The sequence below is a fragment of the Piliocolobus tephrosceles genome, chromosome 18 (genome assembly GCF_002776525.5).
Source record: "Piliocolobus tephrosceles isolate RC106 chromosome 18, ASM277652v3, whole genome shotgun sequence".
Lineage (NCBI taxonomy): Eukaryota > Metazoa > Chordata > Mammalia > Primates > Cercopithecidae > Piliocolobus > Piliocolobus tephrosceles.
Window position 1 is genome coordinate 67,972,604 of NC_045451.1, and position 26,037 is coordinate 67,998,640.

Here is a 26,037-nt window from a genome sequence, read left to right on the forward strand (position 1 = left end):
CAAGTTTCAAGAAGCTCAGATCACATTCTATACATTTCTTGATTAACAAAGTTAGATTCAGATACATATTGAGAGATACAGAGACCTCTCTGCCCTGCCAGAATTTAAAATATCCTTATGGTATCTTTAATATACAAGGGACAGCTGAGGTGAATATGAGGAGAAAATGGCTCTTTTTTTTTTTTTTTTTTTTTTTTTGCCAATATGATCCAGGCAATGCAAATAAGAAACAAGTGGAGGGACCCCTGTTTCATTACAGATGACATTAACGGAGAGTCACTTTTCATGTAGTAGGTCTGGCTCAAGACTTTTATGAAATGTGAAATTTAATATTCACTCCTGAAATGAGGATTCATCTCTTTAAAAGCTGTTCACTATTTCACTCCAGATGTAAGTACCCACATGGGATGGATTGAGGTGGTCACATCAATTCTGTCTTCCCAGGGTTTCCTGATAATGTAGGGAAAGAATTTAGTCCCTGAGACTTGAAATTGTTTTGAAGAGTGCTTGCCACAGATACGCTTTTTCTCTCTGCTCTGTTTCCCCCTCTTTACCGTCTTAAAAAAGTTTTAATCTGTTTTAAAGATGTATTATCTTGGGAGTTTATAAATATAAAAGTTTTATCCATTGGAGAGAGTTAGGCAAATGCTTTGTTATAGTGTCTCATTTTTTATTTCTTGCATAAGTTCTTTCAGAGTAAATACTGAAAAGTCAAAGGACCTGTCAGGATCATTGGCCATGACAGAGGCTGGATGGAGGCCACCTCATCCATCTGGTCCTGGCATTTCTGAGAAAGGACCATGCTGAACCATGCAGAGCAAATTTGCAAGGTTATAATTCTTTTTTTTTTTTTTTTTCTTTTTTTGAGATGGAGTCTCGCTCTGTCACCCAGGCTGGAGTGCAGTGGTGCAAGCTCTGCTCACTGCAAGCTCCGCCTCCTGGGTTCATGTCATTCTCCTGCCTCAGCCTCCCGTGTAGTTAGGACTACAGGTGCCCGCCACCGCGCACGGCTAATTTTTTTGGTATTTTTTTAGTAGAGACGGGGTTTCACCATGTTAGCCAGGATGGTCTCCATCTCCTGACCTCGTGATCCACCCGCCTCAGCCTCCCAAAGTGCTGGGATTACAGGCGTGAGCCACCGTGCCCGGCCTCAAGGTTATAATTCTTTGATTTGGGTAATGTGTCTGGCGTTGGAGCTGAGAGGCATCAATGATAATACTTTTTATGCTATTTGCTCTTCTTTAGTGCTATCTTGTGGACTGCCTCACTGGTTGTCACAATAATACTGTGAGGCAGGTAGAACAAGTAGCAGCATCCCCCATTTGACCTCATGGGAAGCTGACACACTGTTTTTTGTTTTTTTTTTGTTTTGTTTTTTTTTTTTTTGAGATGGAGTCTCGCTCTGTCACCCAGACTGGAGTGCAGTGGCACGATCTCGGCTCACTGCAACCTCCATCTCCCTGGCAATTACCCTGTTTCAGCCCCCCAAATAACTGGGATGACAGGCGCCCACCACCACACCTGGCTATTTTTTTTTTTTTTGGACAGAGTCTCACTCTGTCATCCAGGTTGGAGTGCAGTGGCTTGATCTTGGCTCACTGCAAGCTCTGCCTCCCAGGTTCACGCCATCCTCCTGCCTCAGCCTCCCGAGTAGCTGGGACTAGAGGCGCCCGCCACCACACTCGACTAATTTTTTTTTTTGTATTTTTAGTAGAGATGGGGTTTCACCCTGTTAGCCAGTATGGTCTCAGTCTCCTGACCTCCTCCCAAAGTGCTGGGATTACAGGCATGAGCCACCACGCCCAGCCCATACCTGGCTACTTTTTTTGCATTTTTTTGTAGAGATGAGGTTTCACCATGTTGGTCAGGTTGGTCTCGAACTCCTGACCTCATGATCCACCCGCCTTGGCCTCCCAAAGTGCTGTACGGGCATGAGCCACTGCGCCTGGCCGCAGACACACCTCTATCTACAGTGTGAGAGAGAGGTGACCTGCTTGGCCAAAACCAGGATTAGCACAGAGTCTGCTCTGCACTTTTGGTGTCACCCTAATAATCCTTCGGAAAACTACAGAGTAAAACAAAAAGAAGAAACTTCAAGAAAAGTAGGAATCGGTCGGGCTTGGTGGCAGGCACCTATAGTCCCAGCTACTTGGGAGGCTGAGGCAGGAGAATGGCGTGAACCCGGGAGGTGGAGCTTGCAGTGAGCGGAGATCACACCACTGCACTCCAGCCTGGGCAACAGAGCAGACTCCGTCTCAAAAAAAAAAAAAAAAAGAAGGAGGAATCAAACACTGCAAGCATTCTAAGTCTAAAGGTCTAAAGGGTGAAGAGAATAATAGCTTTATCCTGTCGCTTAAACAGTTGGGATTCCCTTTGAGAACCAATTCTAGCCAGCCTTCAGGCGGGTCCATGATCGAGGGCCTACAAGAAGTGACGGCCCAGTGACTCTACAAGTTCACCTGTCCCTCGTCTCCACAGCCCTGAAGCATCCGTGGGCATGCTGCGAATGCTGGCGGACTGACCAGCGTGCCCCGATTGTTCTCTATTACTTGGAGGGTTTTAAGTCTTATCTCCTTAGCTAGATGGGAAGAATTGGGAAGAGAAGTTATATGCTAAAGAGCCACGCACAGCCAGCCACTGTGGCTGTCCTACCCGGTAGCCCAGCTCATGTGAGACTGACCCAGGACGCCAGGGACCACTCCAGACTCCCTGTTAACCTTCCTTGACACATCTAAGCAAAAGGCTGATACTCACTGCAAGGCAGTGCCTCACCTTACCCCAGCCCATCACCACCACCACCCTCTTCTCCAGAATCTAGCTCTTTAGCCTAATATGGAAATGAAAAAAAAGAGGATTGTCCACGCATGTGACTGGGGAGACAGTTAGAGAGATGGTCGGAGGGAAAGGTGGGTACAGTGATGCAAATAATGTCACCGTTCTCTCTCTCTCTCCCAGCCTATCTGCTTATCTTTGTAAATTGGCTTCTTTCCCCCACTCTAATCCAAACAGATTAGATCTCTTTGTCATGGGGTACTGCTAAAACCAGGCTTATGTCCTGTCAGGAGTAGCAATCCCAGAGGAAAGAGCCGCTCACTCCTGCTTCGGTATAGAGAATTTCCAGGGATGGTATCTCCGTGGCCCAGCCTGAGTGACGATTCCCTACTTTGAGCTGTCATCAGGTGTGAGGCTGGTGTTAGGATTTTCCAGGGCGGTTAGTCGGGTGTTCAGGGATGTGATTGGAATCCCCACCACAAACCCAGAATCAACAGGAGCTGGGGAAAATCAACAGGAGCTGGGGCAAAGCACTCCTCCAAAGGAAGGGACTGCTACTGATGCAGGTACCAACTGTTTATCATGATGGTCTGTTCTGAAGAGTAACATACGATTTGTGCAGCAGAATTCCTCATAATAATAAAGAAAACAATGACAGATCATGAATGTTTGACCCCATATATACACACAGGTCTGCACAACTACCTACTGGCAATTTCTCCTGGGGTGAGCAGTGGAATTCAGTTCAGAAATGATCCTCTTTGGCAGAAACAAGCCAGGAGGAATTCTACGTGACCACCGTCGGCCCTTGGTGTTATGCCTGGCCCAGAATTATCTGCCTTTCAGTTTCAGGAGCATCTGACACACCTTTTCATGCTGAGAGCTAATTGCCCTATTTTCAAACCTGGAACTGTCCCTCCAGTGATATTTTTCCAATTGCAGTGATATATTCATCTATCCAGCAAGCACTGCCAAAGCTATAGCTATTCTGGAGTGTAGCTGGGGTAGGGAGCAGGGGAATTATGCAACAATACAGTAAACAAAACTAAAGTCTCTCTGAATAAAAAGTTACAAAGCAATGGTATGCTTCCCTTAATAACTCATATGATAAAAATAGTTTACTATCCATTTTTCTAATCTTCATGATGTGAGTACACTGTGTCATGGAAGTTATACAGGAACTGCTTACTGCAAATAATGCAATGAATATATTACAAAAGTAATTAAGTGAGAACCCAAGCAGCGTAGAGCAGTATTTTAACACTTCTTCACAACCAATTCAAACAAAAACAATCCATAGTTAAGATATAGGAGACAGATAAATAAAAAACCAAGACAACAGGTAGATAAAAATAAATAAGAACCATTGTAGACTATACAGCTGGATCCCACATTTCAATATCTTTCAGAATGTCATTTGTGTTGTCTTGGAAGGAGGGAATAATAGATACTCATTTTAACCTGTACTTTGGTTTTATTAATTTGTTACCAATAGTTACTGATCCCTTGCAGTGTATAAAACATTCTAGCAAGAAGTAGAGAGAATACAAAAAGAAAAAACTATAAAAGATTCATTTCTGTCCTCCAGGTGATTACAGTCTAGTTGATGAATTATTCCCAGAGTGTTCATAACAATAAAATTAGGCAAAGTGGATTATATGTCCTGTGAGTGAAATACATATTATTGTCATGTGTAATTTAGAAGAAAAATAAATTGTGGCAAGGCTTTTTGGAGGTGTCACTTGGTCTTGGCCTTGAAATGTGGACAGGATTCCATCAAGGGGATACGGAGGGGTGGCGGGGACAGGATGTGCACAGAAGAAGCAGAGACGAATATGAAAGAAGCAGAAAGTTGCTGAGGGCGGTGGCTCACGCCTGTAATCCCAGCACTTTGGGAGCCCGAGGCAGGCAGATCACGAGGTCAGGAGATCGAGACCATCCTGGTTAACTCGATGAAACCCCGTCTCTACTAAAAATACAAAAAATTAGCCAGGCGTGGTGGTGGGCCCCTGTAATCCCAGCTACTCAGGAGGCTGACGAAAGAGAATGCCGTGAACCCGGGAAGCAGAACTTGCAGTGAGCCGAGATGGCGCCACTGCACTCCAACCTGGGTGACAGAGTGAGACTCCATCTCAAAAAAAAGAAGAAAGCAGAAAGTTCAGGTAGGAAGTTAAGGAATCTGATTCTGGAAAGGACAATGGTAGCAAAACTGTGGGCACATTAAATGTCAGGATATAGCACTTCAAACTTATGCAGGTAAGAAGGGTACCATTGAAACTTTTTGAGAAAGGGAATCACATGGTTAACATGGTAACTTGGGGAAATTATTCTTGTCTTGGTCATGCAGAAGGACATTGTCATTGGAAGGGAAGGAACTGGGAGCATAGCAAATGGCTAGTCAGCTAATTAGATGTATTAGAGGGCTAGGGCTGCCCTAACAAAGTACCACAGACTGAGTGGCTTAAACAAGAGAAATTTACTATTGCACAGTTTTGGAGGCTGGAAGTCTGAGATCAAGGCATTGGCAGGATCGGTGTCTTCTGAGGCCTCTCTCCTTGGCTTGCAGACAGCCGCCTTCTTACTGTGTCCTCACGTGGTCTTGCCTCTGTGCATGTCTGTGTCCTAATCTCCTCTTTTTATAAGGACATCAGTTATGAAAGTTGGGTGCCAGCCTGTACGACCTCATTTTACCTTAATTATCTCTTTAAAGACCTGTCTCCAAATATAGTCACATTCTGAAATACCGGGGTTAGGATTTCAACATATGAATTTGGGGGAGACACAATTCAGCCCTTAACAGAGGTAATGAAGGCTTGAATTAGGATGGTTTTCTGGGGCATGAAGAAGAAATCAATCTAAAGCAAGAAAAGTGGGCTGATAGCTCTTGGGGAGAGACTGGATGTATGGGGAAGGGAGAAGGATGCTTGGTGAGGCTGCATGTAGAGGTTGCTTTTTTCTAAACAGCAAGGAAAGGAAAGGAAGGAAGCAAAAGGGTAAGGCTCATGGCCACAGATAAAAGCTTTGTTTGTTAGTATAGGGCAGAGGTCAACACGTTGTAGACAAAAAGGAAGGAGGCAGGAGACAAGACAAAAAGATGACCTAAGGAAGGATACAGGAGGGATGAACATACGCAAACTTATTAGCTTTAGGTGGGAGTAGGGGGTGATCTTTCCTTTCAGTTAAGACGAGAGAAAACAAACAGAGTACAGATGATTGTGAGGATACATCAAAATGTAGAAGATGGAAAATAAGGCAACTCGACATGGTGGTCCCAATTGTTTTGGTAAAGCACAAGGCAAGATATGGTGGAAGTATCTGGATTCGTTTATAAGATGGAGTTTTATGTTTGTGAGTCAGATCCCTTTTCTGCTGTGAGATCCTTAGTACCGCATGTGAGCTTTCATGACCTGCTTGCTGCTCTCTGGAACAGGCACCCTACTTATCCTGAGCACAAATGAGATAATGCCTGTAAAAGCACTTTACAAACTGGGAAGAACCCTAAAATCATTGGCTATTATTATTATTTTATCGCTTTATGATGTGACTGTGAAGATTATCCATGCTAAAGCAGACCCTTCAGATCATTCTGGATCCAAATGGATCTCAACTTTCCGAGGTTCTAGGGTCCTTTCCTGGGACCAGATTGGACTGAAAAAGACCTAATCTCTATATATGTTAAGACCAGGCTGTGCAGATCTCTTCCCAAGAGCTGGGCCAGCGCTTGCTTCGTGCTGTTGGAGCCCGAACCTGGTACTTTCATAATACAATGCGCTAAAGCTTCTCACCAAAGCCTCCAAAGTAATTTTAAGCCCACGCAGTGAGAGGGGATGTGAAGTTAGCTGCCAGCACTTCATAAATTACTTCAGTTTCTTGCATTTTTAAATCAGAGTGTCATATTCCCTTCAATTCTAATATATCACTTCAGGACACAATGTCATTTTAAATTTTTGAAATATTGTAAAAAATATTCTTCACTTCTTTGGTATATAACAATGACTCTTATTGCTCAAAAATTACCACTGTTACTCTCCAACTGATGAACAGCTTGGTTTCCAAAAGTTTGTTTGAAGTCAACTGTTTTTCCCAAGAGGAAAATTTTCTACTGTAAAAATGATACACACGGCCGGGCGCGGTGGCTCACGCCCATAATCCCAGCACTTTGGGAGGCCGAGGGCGGACGGATCACGAGGTCAGGAGATCGAGACCATACTGGCTAATATGGTGAAACCCAGTCTCTACTAAAAATCCAAAAAATTAGCCAGGTGTGGTGGCAGGTGCCTGTAATCCCAGCTACTCGGGAGACTGAGGCAGGGTAATCGCTTGAACCCGGGAGGCAGAGGTTGCAGTGAGCCGAGATCACGCCACTGCACCACTGCACTCCAGCATGGGTGACAGAGCAAGACTCAAAAAAAAAAAAAAAAAAAAAATAGATATACACATTGGTTAGGCTTCCAGATCAACCTGCAAAAATTCATGTCACCTCAAATAGGATAGGACATCACAGCCTTACCCTATACTGTCCAAAGCAAATTTTCCTTCCACTGGGTTTCTCAGAAGCAGAGAGAAGATTCTTTCTCAGACATACCAATCCCATTGTCCCCACATTGGGTCATATGTCCATTTTTAAACACTTTCTCTGGGATGGGATGTGCCCATTGACTTAAGCCAATCAGGAAATGTGGAAGGCATACACTCTCCCTGAAACTCCTGGGCTGTAGGGGAAATGGTCAACGCCTGAATGAAAAAGAAAAAAGCAAGAGAGGATAAATGCTGGATAGCCAATGCAGCAATCTCATTCGCCATACCTGTGCTAGAGAAAGAAGCAAGAGGGAGATGTGTTTTCTCTCCTTTTTCTTGCTTAAGGCCAGCTTGAAAACCCCAATTTCCCCATCCTTCCTCTTTGCAGCACATCCATGCTTTTCCTGAGGCCAAAGTGGTCCACATCAAAATTCCTATTTTGAAGACTTAGTCCCAAATAACCCATCCAGTTCCCCAGCGTATTTCATGCCATCTGTTCCTCTCTTCCACTCTCCCTTAGTCCATTTTGCGTTGCTATAAAAGAATACCTGAGACTGGGTAATTTATAACAGACAGAAGTTTATTTAGCTCTTGGTTCTGCAGGCTGAAAAATTCAAGGCTACAGCCCTGACTTTTTGCGAGAACTTTTATGCTGTGTCACAACGTGGCGGAGAAGATAAAAGGAGAAGCAGACACGTGCAAAGACGGGAAAAATGGAGGGGCACCTAGGCTTTATAACAACCCACTCTCACAGGAAATTATCTGTTTCTCTGAGAACGAATCCAGTCTCTCAAGGTTAAGAACTCACTACCATGAGGACAGCATTAAGTCATTCACAAGAGATTCACGCCAAACACTTTCCAAGAGGCCCCACCTCTCAACAATGGGGATCACATTTGGTCAAACAAGCTAGATCCCAAACCATAGTACTGCCCCATTGAAGGTGCTGATTTCAGTTGATGTCAGAAGAATAGAGTAAGACACATTACGGTTGAGCAGTCACTAACTCTGATATGTGTGTTTTTAAAGAAGATCGTTATATCAATCCCAAAGTTTCAATAAATCACAGGTTGGTGAAATTTCAGGCAGCATAAACACAAAGAAATAATAAAGGGAGGGTAAAATGGAAGTAGAAATGACAAGCAAACCAGCTGTGCCTGGATTCAGCTGTGCCTGGACATCTCCCTCTGAATGCCTTCCTCACTGTTCCTTCCATTCATACAATTTCTCTTTCTCCACCTTTGAGTTCACTGATGTCCTACAACCTCTCAGGGGACAACTAAGAACATGCATGGCAGTAGCACCAGGAGGAAGGAATGGCATAAAGGACTGTCGCTTTATTTTCTTTTATTTTCTTTTTTTGAGACGGAGTTTCACTCTTGTTGCCCAGGCTGGAGTGCAGTGGTACAATCTTGGCTCACCACAAACTCTGCCTCCCAGGTTCAAGCGATTCTCTTTCCTCAGCCTCCCAAGTAGCTGGGATTACAGGCATGAGCCACCACACCTGGCTAATTTTGTATTTTTAGTAGGGACGGGGTTTCTCCATATTGGTCAGGCTGGTCTCAAACTCCCAGCCTCAGGTGATCCGCCCGCCTCAGCCTCCCAAAGTGCTGGGATTACAAGCGTGGGCCACCGCACCCAGCCAGGACTGTCCCATTTTTATAAAAGTTATGGACACCTTCCACATTCATTCATCATGCAAAGGCCACTGCATAGATTAATTTCTAGATAAGCATATGATAAATGATAGATGTAAACACACCATATTCCATCAACTTTAAGTCACCATTGATTATAAGATGCACCATTATTTTATATAACATTAAGATGGGGAAACTGTGCTGCCAGTTATAAGGGCCATCAGTTGAAAATGCATCCCAATTTTAGGGTTAAAAATGAAAGAAAAAAACCATGTATTTTGAATTGATGGACTTTCTATCCAAAAAATAGATAATTTTCTACTAATTTACTGAAGTTTGAGATAAGTAGGTAGGAGTGATAATGTGCCAGGAAGACTTCAAAGGAAGCCCTCACTGCAATTCAAGACTAGCCTTGCAGATGAAGATTTGAGCAGCTGGTTTTCCTTTTTTTTAAACCAAAAATCCAAGCAGATATTTTCAATCCCAGGTTTTTTAGACTCGTCATTTAAAAATCCATTAATGGTATATAAGCACATGTTATATTCAAGGCACTGTGCTAAACTCTGTGTAAGGAACAGAGAAATATAAAATACAGTAGTGACACTTAAGATGTTTATAAGTTAGTTGAGAAGAGGAATCATATTGGATGAAAATAAGCACTTAAGAAACAGCACGAGCAGTCACATCACGGTCTGAATGGCGCTGAAGGATAACTATGGCCTGGCACACGGGAGGTTTTGAAATTGAACTGGATCTTGAGGATACTAGTGATGGGTGCTCTATGCTCTGCACTTTGGAGGTCTCATTTTAGAGCATACCTAGCAGGAGGAAGAGCAAAGCATGCTGGTAAGAATTCTTCGGACACCTCTGTGGAGCCAGCCAGTTGTCTAACCACTCCTATCTCATCTTTGTAGAGAATTCAGCTAGACAGTCCAAGGGACAGTGAATGGCAGATGGGATTAGTTTCCTCTGTCTCAACCAATTACTTCTCTTTGGCTGGTGAATTTAAGTGAGATTCCTGTAATTCAATTTTTTAGCCATGCATCCTAGTTGATTAAATTCTCTTCCCACCTCCCTCCCACAATCTATTTCTTCATGGAACCTGTTGGTAGAGCTCTTAGATAATGAGATAGAAAGTACCAGAAAGTATTTTGAGATAGTTTGATCAAGGAGTCAGGAGTGTTCATACTAAACCCTTGATCACAGCCCCCTTCTATGTCTCTGAGGGACATTTATTAGCAAAATCAAAGTCTAAGGAATGTTTGAATTGCCTAAGGCTTTATCCCAAATCCCAAAGCAGAACTCCACTACGCGGGGCTGGGGCTGGATCTGACAGACATTCATTTGTCCAGGCCTGGGATCTGAGTAGCTGCTTTTCTCTCCCTGCAAGAAACTAAATTTCAGATTATTCTGCTCCATCAAGAAAGACCAAATATATATATTCCAGAATACATAAGAACTAGACCAGAGAGTTCTCATTTCCTAGGAAAAACGTATGTGTAGCTCCAAGCTCAACCCACATGAAAATGTGGCTTTTTCTGGTGCTCCAGCATGTGGGCCAATGTGGGCAGTGATGGTGGAGTCAAGGGGACAGAGACAACTCCTCTTTCCTAGGGAGTCACAGGAGTGACTCTCATTTCTGATCCCAAAATTAGAATACATCGACTGACAAAGAATACAGTTTGTCAATCTAAAACAAAGAAATTGAGGCAAAATTAATGTAAGTAGAGAGTTTATATGGGCCAAACTTGAGAATTACAACCCTGGAGCCTAGATTCAAGTTGCCCTAGATATACACTCTGATTAGTGGTAGTTACCAGTGGATTTTCAAAGGGGAAGAAGAGGAAATTATTGAGTTGTTTTCCAGGAATCTCACTAAAGTAACATAAGCTATTGATTGGCTATACATTGTTCTTTGTATCACAAATTCCAGGAACACGAAGATAATGGGCTAGACAGCCAGCTGGGAACAAAATGACTTTAAACAATTGCCCGTGGACATGAGTGTAGGGGGCATGACTGAAGCCCCATGCTCATTTCTCTCTGGGCCTGCAAACGTCACAGAGCTGAGACTACTCAGAGCTGTTTTTCCTTTCTCAAACTTAGATCACATATGATTCTCTTTCTAATGAATATCATTTATTGAAAAGAATAAAGTATGTGAAAATCTAGACAACAGAGCCAAGGAAAGTGTGCTAGTGTTCTCCGAAAAACAGAACCAGAATGATAGATGGATGGACGGATGGATGGATAGGTAGGTAAGTAGGTAGATAGATGATTGATAGATAGATAGATAGATAGATAGATAGATAGATAGATAGATGATAGATAGATAGATAAAAGGAGATTTATTGTGGAAATTTGCTCACATGATTATGAAGGCTGAGAAGTCCCAATATGAGAATATGAGAAGTGACTATATGTCACCAGCAAGCCGGTGAGCCAGGAAGGCTAATGGTACGATTCAGTCAGGCCAAAGGCCTGAGAATGGGGGTTGGGGTCAGGCGCTAGTGTAAGTCCCAGAGTCTGAAGGCCCTGAGAATCAGGAGCTCCAAAGTCTGAGGACCGGAGAAGAGGGCTGACTCTGCTCAAGAAGAGAGAGCACAAATCGCCCTTCATCTTTTTATTCGATCTGGGCCCTGTATGGATTGGATGAGGCCCATCCACACTGGTGAGGGTGGATCTGCTTTACTCAGTCCACTGATTCAAATGCTCATCTCTTCCAGAAACGCCCTCACAGACACACCCTGAAACAATGTGTTACCAGCTATCTCAGCATACCTTAGCCCAGTCAAGTTGACACAAAAAATAAAGTTACAGAAAGAGATAATATATTCTGTGAATTTTTATAATCAGAAGGTTTCAGATTAAAACAAACAAACAAAAAAGGCCAGGTGCGGTGGCTCACACCTGTAACTCCAGCACTTTGGGAGGCTGAGGCAGGCGGATCACAAGGTCAGAGATCGAGACCATCCTGGCTAACACAGTGAAACCCTGTTTCTACTAAAAAATACAAAAAATTAGCCAGTCGTGGTAGCAGGCGCCTGTAATCCCAGCTACTGGGGAGGCTGAGGCAGGAGAATGGCGTGAACCTAGGAGGTGGAGCTTGCAGTGAGCCGAGATGGCGCCACTGCACTCCAGCCTGGGCGACAGAGGGAGACTCTGTCTCAAAAAAAAAAAAGAAAAAAGAAAAATATGTTCTCTTCAAAGGTAAGCTGGGGAGGAGAACAATGAAGATCTCCTGAAATATCAGAATTACTACAACAGCTCTGTACTTGCTTCATTCTCTGGGCTATGCAGACATGAACAACTGGGTCAGCTCCTAGCTGGAAATATCTGCTCTTTTTCCTTCCCACCCTTGATTTCACTTGCAGCCATCAGGGAGCACCATCATGACCCGGCAACTCTGGCTTCATCTAAAATGTCAAATAGTCAAAGGTCCTAGCAGGCTCTTTACTTACCCGTTGTTTTAAATGTATCAGCCAGTTGTAGAACATATGACTGCAAGTCACGTCATTCCATTGGGGCAAAAAATTGTGGATCCTTAGTCTTAAGAAAAAGATTCTAGTCGGCCGGGCGCAGTGGCTCAAGCCTGTAATCCCAGCACTTTGGGAGGCCGAGGCGGGCGGATCACGAGGTCAGGAGATCGAGACCATCCTGGCTAACACGGTGAAACCAAACCCCGTCTCTACTAAAAATACAAAAAAATTTAGCCGGGCATGGTGGCGGGCACCTATAGTCCCAGCTACTCAGGAGGCTGAGGCAGGAGAATGGTGTGAACCCGGGAGGCAGAGCTTGCAGTGAGCCGAGATTGCACCACAGCACTCCAGCCTGGGCTACAGAGCGAGACTCTGCCTCAAAAAAAAAAAAAAAAATTATAGTCAAAGATTCACCTTCCCGTTACATTAAAAATCATGTGGCCAGTGAGAGACTCCCATTTCTCAGCACGAGCTTACGTAGAGCTCTAAGCTCCATCCTCTGGAAAATGAGGCCAACTCTCCCACCTAGAATGTGATTATCTGGTCAGTACTCCACTTCTTGAGGGTGAGAGAAGGTGGGGGCGTGGCTTCTTTCCCTGAAAGGCAGAAGTCACACCATCTGGGAACCCTCTAGATTCCCACCAGCGTTCATCCCCTGCCTCCTCCAGACCCTTAAGCCTGATCCTGATGGCTCTTGCCTCAGCTAGCTGCTCCCTGGAATACTTATGTCCACTATAGTCAGGTCACAGGAGTCATGAAAAAAATCACATGTGATTACACACACCTAAATGCGTATACATGCACACACATACATACACACGACACATACCCTTTTGCACATCCACGTGCACACACATGTGATTGCACAGGCACATATATGAACACACACCCCACACATACTTACACATACGTGCACACACGTACCTGCTTGTGCATACATATACAGACATACCATTAAAAAATGCGTTAGAATGCTTCTTTTCAGAAGCAAAATCCTGGCTCTTCCTCCTGGCATTTCCTGTGTGAGTTTCCAGTTACAGAGGGTGTTGCAGTCAGTCCAATGCTGTAAATAATACTCTCCAACCAAATGACACCTGCTAGAAAGTTACTTCTTTATGGGTTTCGGAATACAGGGTTGGAGTAGGGGGAAGAATGAAAGATAGATCTGAGCTCTTCAAACAACACTCTATTGATTTATGTAGGAAAAAGTCTGGAATCTGTCAAAGCAAACAGCACTATGTTAAATGTAAAACGTAATACCAGCTGTGGTAGCCCCTGCTGCCAATACATATATTTCAGGAACTCAATTTACTTTTAAATGGAATTTTAACATCAGTGAAAGGAGTCACAGTGAATCCCTTATTTATATGAAAACTGTCTTCAGCAGAGAAGAACAATGCATGTGCTCTCCCGGTCTCTAGAAATAGGAAATTAAACAAACTTCAGGAGAAAATGTGTTTTCTCAATTATTTATTTACACCCCAGGATGGGGTCAGGGAGAGGTGGGGAGGTTGGATTACGCGGGGTGGGGCTGTCAGCTTTCCAATTTCTGGTTCCATCCTGGGTGCTTTGTGCTGGAGCTTGTTTCTTCAGTGGAATGTGAGTGGCCCCCCTCTCAGGACTTGGGGCACTGCGTGTAGGTGACCTGGATGGGAAGAGGCCCATTGCTGATTCTCAGACACTTCTCCCGTCTAAGTAGGCAAGAGCCTCGGAGGTCCTGAGCTAGTGCCTACTAATGACTCTGATGAATTGGTGACATCTGCATGCTCACTTAGCTGAGATACTGGTTTGTTTTGCCACAAGGGTATTTGATCTAACACCTTGAAAAAAAGTGTACTGTAGCTGCCCTGTCACTGGGATGAAGATGACCTAAGTCAACAGCAATTCTGATCACTGCACATTTTTTAGCCCCGAGAAAGAATCCTCTCTTTTGGCAGAAACAGCAAGTGCTGGCTCTCCCCTGCCTGTGCACAGAGTAACCTCCTCAAGAAAATAGATTCCTGGGATCGTGGGGTGGTAAGGGGACTCAAGGACATCTGTTCGGCCACCATCGGAAGCCTGAGTCCTTTCCCTAGAATCCAGTGATCTTTGGTGACTTTTGGTGAGGGTTCCCATGCTGTGTGCATCAGCCACAGACCTGTCCTTGGGCCCCAGAGACTGGGAACTCCCAGGGGAAAGACATTCAATCTAGTCACCCACTTAGGTTCCCTGGCTTCTCCGGAAATAACACAGGAAAAAGAGTTTTATTAATATTATAATGTACTGGACGGGCGCCGTGGCTCAAGCCTATAATCCCAGCACTTTGGGAGGCCAAGACAGGCGGATCATCTGAAGTCAGGAGTTCAAGACCAGTCTGCCCAACATGGTGAAACTCCGTCTCTACTAAAAATACAAAAAATTAGCCGGGTGTGGTGGCAGGTGCCTGTAATCCCAGCTACTCTGGTGGCTGAGGCAGAAGAATTGCTTGAACCCAGGAGACAGGGGTTGCAGTGAGCTGAGATTGCACCATTTCACTCCAGCCTGAGCGACAGGAGCGAAACTCCATCTCAAAAAAAAAAAAAAAAAAAAAAATTGTAATGTACAAGATAATCCATTAACAAGAATCCACAGGGCTCAGCTTGGCTCTAATTAGAATCTGAAAATACATTCTCCACTGTGAAATCCATATCATTTAATCATCAAATTACATATCCCATCCACATTAGTCTTCATATTGTGAGGCCTCTAATATAAATATCAGTATAGAACGGATTACATGCTTTTAGTTTGATAACATGAACACTGATACATGCTTTTGGAAAGATTATAAAGAAATCACTTAGGCACCACAGATCTGCCCCAGCCCCTGATACAATGTCCATGGTGGCTTTGGGGAAATGCATACAAGAGCACAGGGAAAATGCAACCCCCTAACCCACATCACCCCAAAACAGCTTTTAACAGCCCAGGTTCTCCCAGAAAAACACACACCCAAAGCATTCCTTTTCGAAAATACACATCTATCAGAATCACAGGAGATTTAAGGTCTAATGTACCCCTGGATTTTTTTCCTTTCTTTGAGGCTGCATGTGCCTTGATATATATTATATTATGAGCTGATTAGTTTTCTCCATTTTGGCTCTAAAAGACATTCGATTCGACTTGTTTTAGATTTCAAAGCTCAGTCTGTCAGGCTGGGCAAGCACTTTGAGCGTTCAAAACAGACTTACGGGCTATTATTCTCTGTCCTTAATCTCAGTGAAACAATACCTGGATTTGCTGCCCCTCCCTCTCCAGCCTGTCTCCTTCTCAGCTCCTCCCAAATCCAGAGCTTGCAGCTGGCAAGTACAAGACAGAGACTGAAAAGTCTCATCGAGCGAGGACCCAGAGATATGCCTGGTGCTGCCATTGTTTGCAGTGCATCTTCCTCCTGTTACTCTTAAGCCAGGGTGAAGGAGAGCTTCCAAGACCTTTTGGTTGCAGGCACCCAGCAGAGTCTTCTCTCTGGGTAGCACTTGCTCTGTACATCCTAGTGCTGCACCTATTACTTGAGAGAACCAGGGCAACTAACTTCCACTTCCTCAGCTTCAGTTTTCTCATCTCCAGTGATGTCATAATTGCACCTGTTCTATAGTGTTGTTACGGGAATTAAATGAGGAATCCTTGAATCATGCGTAACACCATGCCAGGCACATGATGAGCATCCTCATGTCATCCTTCATTATCCTTCTGAAGGTTCCTCCCCCAGGGAATTGCAATCATGCTCATATCTGCATCTCTTGCTTCTATTGCTTCCCACCTATTGCCCTGTGGCCTCCAGCACCAACAAAATGCTATTTCCTTTCCTCTCTACCCACATTCTTACAGGTGTAGGGGGCCACCTGTTAAGGACGTCTCTCACTCTTCTCACCCATGAGGGCTCTGGCTGTCCTTAAGACCCCATAATTCAGCCAGCTCAGAACGTGTGACTGTGTCTCCCCTGTCCCCAGGAATCCAGTGGATATTTTAGGCCCCCCAGCTGACACTCAGCTGCTCAGGAAGTCTCTGCAAGTTTTGCTTCCTGCCCTCTGCTCAAACTCTCCACTCTGGTCTGGGATCTCCATCCCACACCCTAGTGCTTGTCTGGGCACTGCTCACCCTGCTCCTTCCATCAGCCCAGACCCCAAATCCCTACCCAAGCCCATGGCCCCAGAATCCTGAGTCTGCTGTGGGAGTGGGTAGGAGCTAGACAACCAGAGTGGGCATTATCATCAGACTTCCTTCACAGAGAAACCCAACTCTGCCCACAGAGGATGTGAGGGCTTCCTGAGTTCTCCCAGATGGTGACCACACTGGTCAGCTCATTCCAAATACAATCTGAGCATTAAATAGTCCAAAGAATCATTGTTTCTAAGTTTGTGCAAAAGGACGTTGACAGTTTGATAGGAACAATGGTGAATCTGTAGATTGCTTTGGGCAGTATGGTCATTTTCACAATGTTGATTCTTATAATCCATGAGCACAGGATATATTTTCTTTGTTTGTGTCATCTGTGATTTCTTTCAGCAGTGTTTTGTAGTTCTCCTTGTGGAGATCTTCCACCTCCTTGGTTGGATGTATTCCTAGGTATTTTATTTTATTTTTTTTTACTTTTTATTTTATTTTTTGAGACGGAGCCTCGCTCTGTCACCCAAGCTGGAACACAGTGGCGCGATCTTGGCTCACTGCAAGCTCTGCCTCCCGGGTTCACACCATTCTCCTACCTCAGCCTCCCAAGTAGCTGGGACTACAGGAGCCCACCACCACGTCTGGTTAATTTTTTGTATTCTTAGTAGAGATGGGGTTTCACCGTGTTAGCCAGGGTGGTCTCGATCTCCTGACCTCGTGATCCGCCCACCTCGGCCTCCCAAAGTGCTGGGATTACAGGCGTGAGCCACCGCGCCCGGCCAATTATCTGTATTTTCGTGTTTGAGTGTGAGAGTTTTTTTAATATACACAAGTCCCTTATTAGATATATGATTTGCAGATATTTTGTCATATTCTTTGGGTTGTCTTTTCGTTTTCTTGATGGTGTCATCTGAAGCCAAAAGTTTTTATTTTAATGATGTTCCATTGATCTTTTTTTTTTCTTCTATTGTGTATGCTTTTGGTGTGATAGCTAAGAAACTATTGACTAGTCCACGGTTACAAAGACTTATGTTTACTTTTAAGGGTTTTACAGTTTTAGGCCTTACATTTAGGTCTGTTATGCATTTCAGGTTAATTTTTGTGTATAGTGTGAGATACAGATAGCGGTACAACTTAATTCTTTTGCATTTTTTGAGCTATCTTGAAAATCAATTTACCATAAATACGTGGGTTTATTTCTGGACTCCCAATTATGTTGCAATTTTCTGTATGTCTATTTATCTTTGTACCAATAGCTCATATCTCGATTACTATAACTTTACAGTAAGTTTGAAATTGAGAAGTATGAGTCCTCTAATTTTGTTGTTCTTGAGATTGTTTTGGTTATTCTGGGTTCTGTGGATTTCAATATGAATTTTAGGACCAGCTTGTTTATTTCTTCAAGAAGGCAATTGGAATTTTGATTGGGATTACATTACATTTGTAGGTCATTTGGGAGATTATTGATATCAATATTAAGCCTGCAATCCATAAACATGGGATTTCTTTCTATTTATTTTGGTATTGTTAAATGTCTTCAAATTATGTCTTACAGTTTTCAGTATTCAATTCTTACACTTTGTTAGTTAAATGTATTCTTTTTGATGCTATGGTAAATGGAATTGATTTCTTTTTTTTTTTTTTTGAGACAGAGTCTCGCTCTGTCGCCCAGGCTGGAGTGCAGTGGCCAGTTCTCAGCTCACTGCAAGCTCCGCCTCCCGGGTTTACGCCATTCTCCTGCCTCAGCCTCCGGAGTAGCTGGGACTACAGGCGCCCGCCACCTCGCCCCGCTAGGTTATTTTTTTTTTTTTTTTTTTTTTCGTATTTTTTTAGTAGAGACGGGGTTTCACGGTGTTAGCTAGGATGGTCTCGATCTCCTGACCTCGTGATCCGCCCGTCTCGGCCTCCCGAAGTGCTGGGATTACAAGCTTGAGCCACCGCGCCCGGCCATGGAATTGATTTCTTAATTTCACTTTTGATGTGCTTTTTGCTAGTATATAGAAATACAGTTAAATTTTGTGTATTGAGTTTGTATCCTGCAGCCTTGCCGAATATATTTTATCGGTTCTAATAGATTTTCTCATGGATTCTTTAGGATTTTCAATATACAAGTTCATGTCATCTGGGAATAGAGATAGTTTTCCAATCTTGATGCTTATTTCTCTTTCTCGTCTTCTCTCCCTGGCTAGAACTTACGTGCAGTGTTGAATAGAAGGGGTGAAAGTGGACATTCCTATCTTGTTCCTAATCTTGGGGTGGGAGACAGCATTCAGTCTTTCATAATTATGATGTTAGCTGTGTGTTTTATCAAGTTGAGAAAGTTTACTTTTATTCTCAATTGGTTAATGTTTTTAACGTGAAAGGGTGTTGTGAAAAGTGCTTTTACATCCATTAAGATGATCATGTATCTTTCGTCTTTTATTCTATTAATATGATGCATTATACTGATTTTGTATTTTGAACCAACCTGCATTAGTAGAATAAATCCCACTTGCTGATGTTGCATAATCCTTTTTATATATTGCTATATTAAATTTGCTAGTATTTTGTTAGGGATTTTTGCATCTGTTTTCATAAGGTATATTGGTCTACAGTTTTCTTTGCAATGTATGTGTCTGAGTATCAGGGTTAAAACTGGGCTCCTATCATGAATTGGGAAGTTTCACTCATATTTTTTGGAAAAGTTTGTTAAGGATTGGTGTTCATTCTTCTTTAAACATTTGATAAAATTCCACAATGAAGACATCTGGCCTGGTATTTTCTTTACGGACGATTTTTCATCACTAATTTAATCTTTTTTCTTGTTATAGGTATATTCAGATGTGTTTCTTCTTGGGTCAGTTTTGGTAGATTATGTCATTACAGGAATCTTTCCACTTCATGTTGGTTGTTTAATTTATTGGCATACACTTGCTCATAGTATTTCCTTATAGCCATTTTTTATTTCTGTAAGGTTGGTAGTAATATTCCATCTTTCACTCCTGCTTTTAGTCATTTGAGTCTTCGCTCTCATTTTCTGTTACTCTAGCTAAAAGTTTGTCAATTTTGTTAAGTTTTCCAAAGAATCAACTTTTGGTTTCATTTTATTGTTTTTCTAGTCTCAATTTCATTCATCTCCACTCTAATCTTTATGCTTCCCTCATTTCCGCTTGCTTTGAGTTTAGTTTTCTCTTCTTTTTCTTGTTTTTAAGGCAGAATTCACTTAAAGATTTGAAAGCTCTCCTCTTTTTTAATATAGTCCTTTACAGCTATAAATTTACCTCTTAGCACTGTTTTCACCGCATTCCATAAACGTTAGTATGCTGTTTTCATTTTCTTCCATTTCAAAGTATTTTTCTCATTTCCCTTATAATTTCTTCGCTGACCTATTATTATTAGAATTTTGTTATTTAATTTCCACATATTCATAAATTTTCTAAATTTCCTTCTATTAAAAGACCTAATGTCTTTCCATTGCAATTAGAAAACATACTTTATTATTTCAGTATTTTAAATTTATTGAGACTAGTTGAACAGCCTACCATATTGTCTATCCTTGGGCATGTTTCACTTGACAAAAATGTGAATTTTGCTATAGTTGGCTGGAGTGTTCCACAAATGTCTGCTTAGGCTAGTTGGTTTATACTGTTTTCAAGTCTTCTATTTCCTTGTTGATCTTATCCCTAATCATTCTACTGAGTATTGAAAACGAAATATTAGAGTTTTGGAGCATTAATGTTGAATCATCTATTTCTCTCTTCAATTCTGTCAGTTTTTGCTTCATCTATTTTGGGGGCTCCCTTGTTAGGTATGTGCATGTTTATAAATGTTACATATTCCTGACGAATTGACTCACTATTTTAAAACCTCCTCCTTTTTCTCTAGTAAAACTTGTTGTCTTAAAGTATGTTTTGACTGATATTAGCTCCACTCCAGCTCTCTTTTTGACACTGTTTTATGGCATATATTTTCTAACCTTTTACTTCCAACCTGTTTGTGATTTTAATCTAAAGCGTATCTCTTGTAGACAGCATATAGTTGTATCAGGTATTTTTTATTTCCATTTTGCCAGCCTGTGTCTTTTGATTGGAATACTTATTTCATTTACATTTAATGTAATTATTGTAAAATAGGATTTATGCCTGCCATATGGCTATTTGTTTTCTGTATATCTTATGTCTTTTTGTTCTTCTACTACAGAATTCTTTAAATTAAATAGATATTTTCTAGTATAGCATTTTTGTTCCCTTATTACTTCTTTTACTACATGCTTTTGAATTATTTTCTTAGTGGTTGCTCTGGGGATTACAGTTAACATTATAACTTGCTACTATCTAGCTCAGATTAACACCAATTTAATTTCAATAGTATCCAAAATTTGCTCCAATATAACTCCATTATCTTTCTCCTTACTTCTCATTATTATTGTCAAACAAATTATATCCTTGTACCTTATAAGCACATTCACACAGTTTTAAAATTATTGCTTTATGCAGTATCTTTTAGATAGGAGTAAAAAGAGTTACAAAAGTTTTATGTATACTGTCTTTTACAATTACCTATGTGTTTATCTTTAGCAATGCTTTTTATTTCTTTATGTAGACTTCAGTTTCTCTCTAGTGCCCTTCAATTCCAATCAAAAGAATTCCTTTTAAGTATTCTGTGTAGAACACGCCTAATAGTGAATAAATTCTCTCATTTTGTTTTTTTGAGCATGTCTTAATTTCTCATTTGTTTAAAAGTGTAGTTTTGCTGAATATGGAACTTTTAATTGACAGTTTTTTTTCCCCAGTACTTATGTATATAATCCCATTGCTTTTTGGTTTCTATGGTTTCTTATAAGAAGTCACTTATAAACTTTCATGTGGTGAATAACTTCTCTCTGGTTGCATTCAAGATTCATTGTCTTTGTTTTTGTTTCTGGTAATATATACATAACATAAAATTTATCATTTAGCCATTTTAAGTGTATAATTCTGTGGCATTCACATAAAGTACACACATATTTCATATTAAGTAAATTCACATGGTTGTTCAGTCATCACTACTGTCTGATGGGATTTGCATATTCGTCCTCTCCAAATCTCATGTTGAAATGATATAATTTCCCTTGCTGGAGGTAGGGCCTGGTGGGAGGTATTTGGGTCATGGGGGTGGATCCTTCATGAATGACTTGGTGCCCTCCACATAGTAATAAGTGAGTTCTCTAGTTCATGCAAAAGATAGTTGTTTCAAGGAAACTGCCACCTTCTCTTCCTCTCTCTGGCTCCCTTTCTTGCCATGTGACATGCCAGCTACCTTTCCTTTCTGCCATGAGTGAAAGTTTCCTGAGGCCTCACCAGAAACTGAGCAGATGCAGATTCCATACATCTACAGCCTACAGACCTGTGAGGCAAATACACCTCTTTTCTTTATAAATTACCCAGTCTCAGGTATTCCTTTACAGTAATGCAAAATGGACTAACACACAATCCATCTCCAGAAAATTTTATCCTCCCAAACTAAAACTCAGCACCTATTAAACAATTACTCCCAAATTTCCCATCTTCGCAATGCCTGGAAACCTGAATTCTACTCTCTGTCTCTATACATTTGGCTGTTTTAGGTACCTCAGATAAGTGGAATTATACAACATCTGTCCTTTTGTGCCTGGCTTATTTCATTAAGGAAAATATCTTCAAGATTCATTTATGCCGTAGTATGTATCAGAATTTTCTTCCTTTCATAGCTAAGTAATATTCCCTGGTATGGGTATACCACATTTTGTCTGTCTATTCATCTGCCAATGGACATTTGAGAAATTTACACCTTTTGGCTATTGTGAAGAATGCTGATATATGAGCATTGGTGTCCTATTTATAGCTTCTGGCAGCTTGATTATAATGTGTCCATGTGTAGATCTCTTTGGATTTATTCTATTTGGAATTCATTAAGATTCTTCTTCTTTTTTTTTTTTTTTTTGGATGGAGTCTTGCTCTATTGCCCAGGCTGGAGTGCAATGGCATGATTTTGGCTCACTGCAACCTCTGTCTCCCAGGTTCAAACAATTCTCCTGCTTTAGCCTCCCAAGTGGCTGGAATTACAAACACCCACCACCACACCTGGCTAATTTTTGTATTTTTAGTAGAGATAGGGTTTCACCATGTTGGCCAGGCTGATCTTGAACTCCTGACCTCTGGTGATCCTCCTGCCGCAGCCTCCTAAAGTACTGGGATTACAGGTGTGAGCCACTGTGCCCAGCTGGAATCATTCAGATTCTTGAATGTGTAGATTGATTTTTTTAAATCAAATTTGTGTAGTTTTCAGTTTATTTATTTAAATATTCTTTCTTCTCCTTTTGTCTCTCCTCTCCTTCTGTGACTTCCATTTTACCTATGTTGGTGCACTTGATGATGTCCTATAGGTATCCAAGACCGTTTATTTTCCTTCATTCTTGTTTCCTTTTATTTTTCAAACTAAGTAATCTTAATTGACCTGTCTTCAAGTTCACTGATTCTTTCTTTTACCAGCTCAAACCTACCCTGAATATGATGATAATTTTTCATATTTCAATTATTTTCATTTTCAACTCCAGGATTTCTACTTGGCTCTTTTTAAATAATTTTCTTCTCTTTATTGATATTGTCTATGTGGTAAAACATCATTCTCATACATATCTTTAATTATTTGAACTTAGTTTATTTTAGTTTTTGAGCCTATCTATAACACCTAATTTAAAGTCTTTGTCTAGTAAGTCTGTTGTCTATGCTTCCTCAAGGAAAGTTTGTATTTACTGTGTTCCTCCGATGTGTCCAAGGCATGAACCAGCCATGAGCACAGACCAAAGGCCAAGCCGAGATAAACATGGGATTGTTTTGTCCCTGGCTGATATGAGATGAATGCCACAGCCAGATGTCACTCTACCCAGGTCAGAGACATTGACTGCTTTTCTACCTGTGTATGAGTCATACATTCCAATTTTTGTCTGTTTCATTTTGTTGTTGTTGAAAACTGGGCATTTAAAATCATAGAATGTGGCAACTGTGAATATCAGATTCCTCACCCTTCTCCAGGTTTTGTTGTTACAGGTACTGTTGTTTGTTTGCCTAGTTACTTTCTTTTTTCATTTTTCTTAGATGGAGTCTCACTCTTTTTGTCCAGGCTGGAGTGCAGTGATGCAATCTTGGCTCACTGCAACCTCTACCTTCTGAATTGAAGCGATTCTCCTGCCTCACCTTCCTGAGTAGCTGGGATTACAGGAATGCACTACCATGCCCAACAAACTTCTGTATATCTACCCAGTTGGATCCGGCCTCCCCTACAGGGGCCACCATTTTGGCATCTTATTTTATTTCTCAATCAGCTCCTGACATTCGTAAAAAACTTCAAAAGGCAGAGGATGGTCCTCAGACATTAATACAAGACCTAGTTAAATTAGCCTTTAAGGTTTATATCTCCAGAGAGGAGACGGTTGAGGCACAGCAGCAGGCTTGCCTCGAACAGAGAATACAGCTTCTAGCAGCGGCTTTACAGCCCAGTCATAACCCCAGATCAGAGAGTACACACCCTGCAGACTCCAAGGTTACAAAAGGAGCCTGCTATAGGTGTGGCAAGGCAGGACACTATGCCAACAGGTGTCCACAAGGTCCCCGAGCCCCAACGCAGCCTTGCTATAAGTGCAAGGTGTCAGGACATTGGGCCAATGAATGTCCTAACCCTCGTCCACCAGCAATCCCCTGCCCTGCTTGCCAACTGGAAGGACACTGGAAGTCTGATTGCCCCACCCTGAGAACAGGTGCCGCGTCTCCATGTGACCCCCTTTCTCAGGATCCTGGGAGCTCCTTCCAGCTTGTACATCTGGACAACGACAATTGAAGGTGCCGAGACTCGGGGACCCCTATCATCCTCGCAGAGCTGCGGGTAACTCTCCTGCTAGCGGGTAAGACAATTAATTTTTTAATCAATAGCGGGGCTACCTATTCTGTTTTGCCATCCTTCTCTGGACCTAGCCTTCTATCCACTATCTCTGTAGTAGGAGTAGACGGAGAGCCATCCACTGTACGAAAAACTCCACTCCTTAATTGCTGCCTGGCCAACAACTACTTTGTGCACTTGTTCCTCATTATACCCTCATGCCCTACCCCCTTACTAGGCTGAGACATCTTAAGCACCTTAAAGGCCTCCATATTCATTCCCACTAACTCATTCACTTCCCTTCAATCCCCTCATGACCTGTTGCTCATGCTTTGTGCAGGCGCACACGCTCCTCCTATGTCACCCCCACCCCCAACCCTTACACCCTTCTGTCCCATATCCCCACCAATTCTACTTATCTTACTGTGCTAGATCTTAAGGATGCTTTCTTTATCATACCCCTATACACAGATTGCCAGTTCCTTTTTGCTTTCACATGGGAAGACCTAGATACACACATCTCCACTCAATTGACATGGACAGTCCTCCCACAGGGGTTCCGGGATAGCCCCCATTTCTTTGGTCAGGCCTTAGCAAAAGACCTTGCCTCCTGCCCTCTCACTAATAGCAAAGTTCTGCAGTATGTATATGATCTCCTAATTTGTAGCCCTACCAAACAAGACTCTCTTCTAGATACTGCAACTCTCCTTAACCATTTAGGTTCATTAGGTTATAGAGTATCTAAACATAAGGCCCAAATTTCTTGCCAAACCGTCATATACTTAGGAATTGAAATCACCCCAACAACCCGGTCATTAACTACCGACCGTATGGCCCTAATACGAAACCTTTTTCCCCCTCAAAATGCAAAGGAAATTCAATCCTTCTTAGGTTTAATAGGTTTCTTCAGACATTGGATTCCTAATTTTGGAATCTTAGCCAAACCTTTATACGCCGCAGTTAAAGAAACCCCATATGGGCCTTTGTCCAACCCCAAGTTAATCTCGACTCATTTTACCCACTTAAAAGCTTGCCTTCTCTCACAACCCACTCTCTCACTGCCTGATTTCCAGCGTCCCTTCCAACTCTTTACAGATGAAAGGCAGAAAGTGGCAGTTGGTCTTCTAGCCCAGCCTGTTGGCAGCACCCACCGCCCTGTGCCCTATCTATCCAAACAACTAGACCTAATTGTACAAGGCTGACAACCCTGTCTGCGTGCATTAGCAGCAGCAGCCTGCCTGACCCAGGAAGCAAAAAAAGCTTATTAGAGGCAGTAATTTAACAGTCCTCTCCACACATCGTCTTCAGGATCTCATCTCTCTTAAAAGTATTAGCCACTTAACTCCATCTCGGCTCCAACTTTTCCATCTTTCATTCATAGAAGACCCCACTGTTACTTTAGAAGTTTGCTTCTTTCTAAATCCAGCCACTTTACTGCCAGACCCTCTTAAACCACCCTATACTAAACATTCTTGTCCTGAGGTCCTGGAGGCTTAACCCCCCAGCCACCTACACTTGCATGACCGCCCCTTCAGAATGCACAAATAGGGATTCTGACTGCCCCTTCAGAATCCCTATTTGTAGATGGCAGCTTCTTTATTAACCCTCAAGGAAACAGACAGGCAGAATAT

The 26,037-nt window shown here is 42.2% G+C and overlaps 1 non-coding gene across 1 annotated transcript; it reads right to left on the minus strand.

The window, feature by feature from the left end:
- Positions 1-23,296: 23,296 nt before the first annotated feature.
- LOC111553631 lies at positions 23,297-23,430 on the minus strand. The gene has a single exon (XR_002735014.1). It is a non-coding gene; the product is annotated as a small nucleolar RNA SNORA48 (small nucleolar RNA).
- Positions 23,431-26,037: the final 2,607 nt, after the last annotated feature.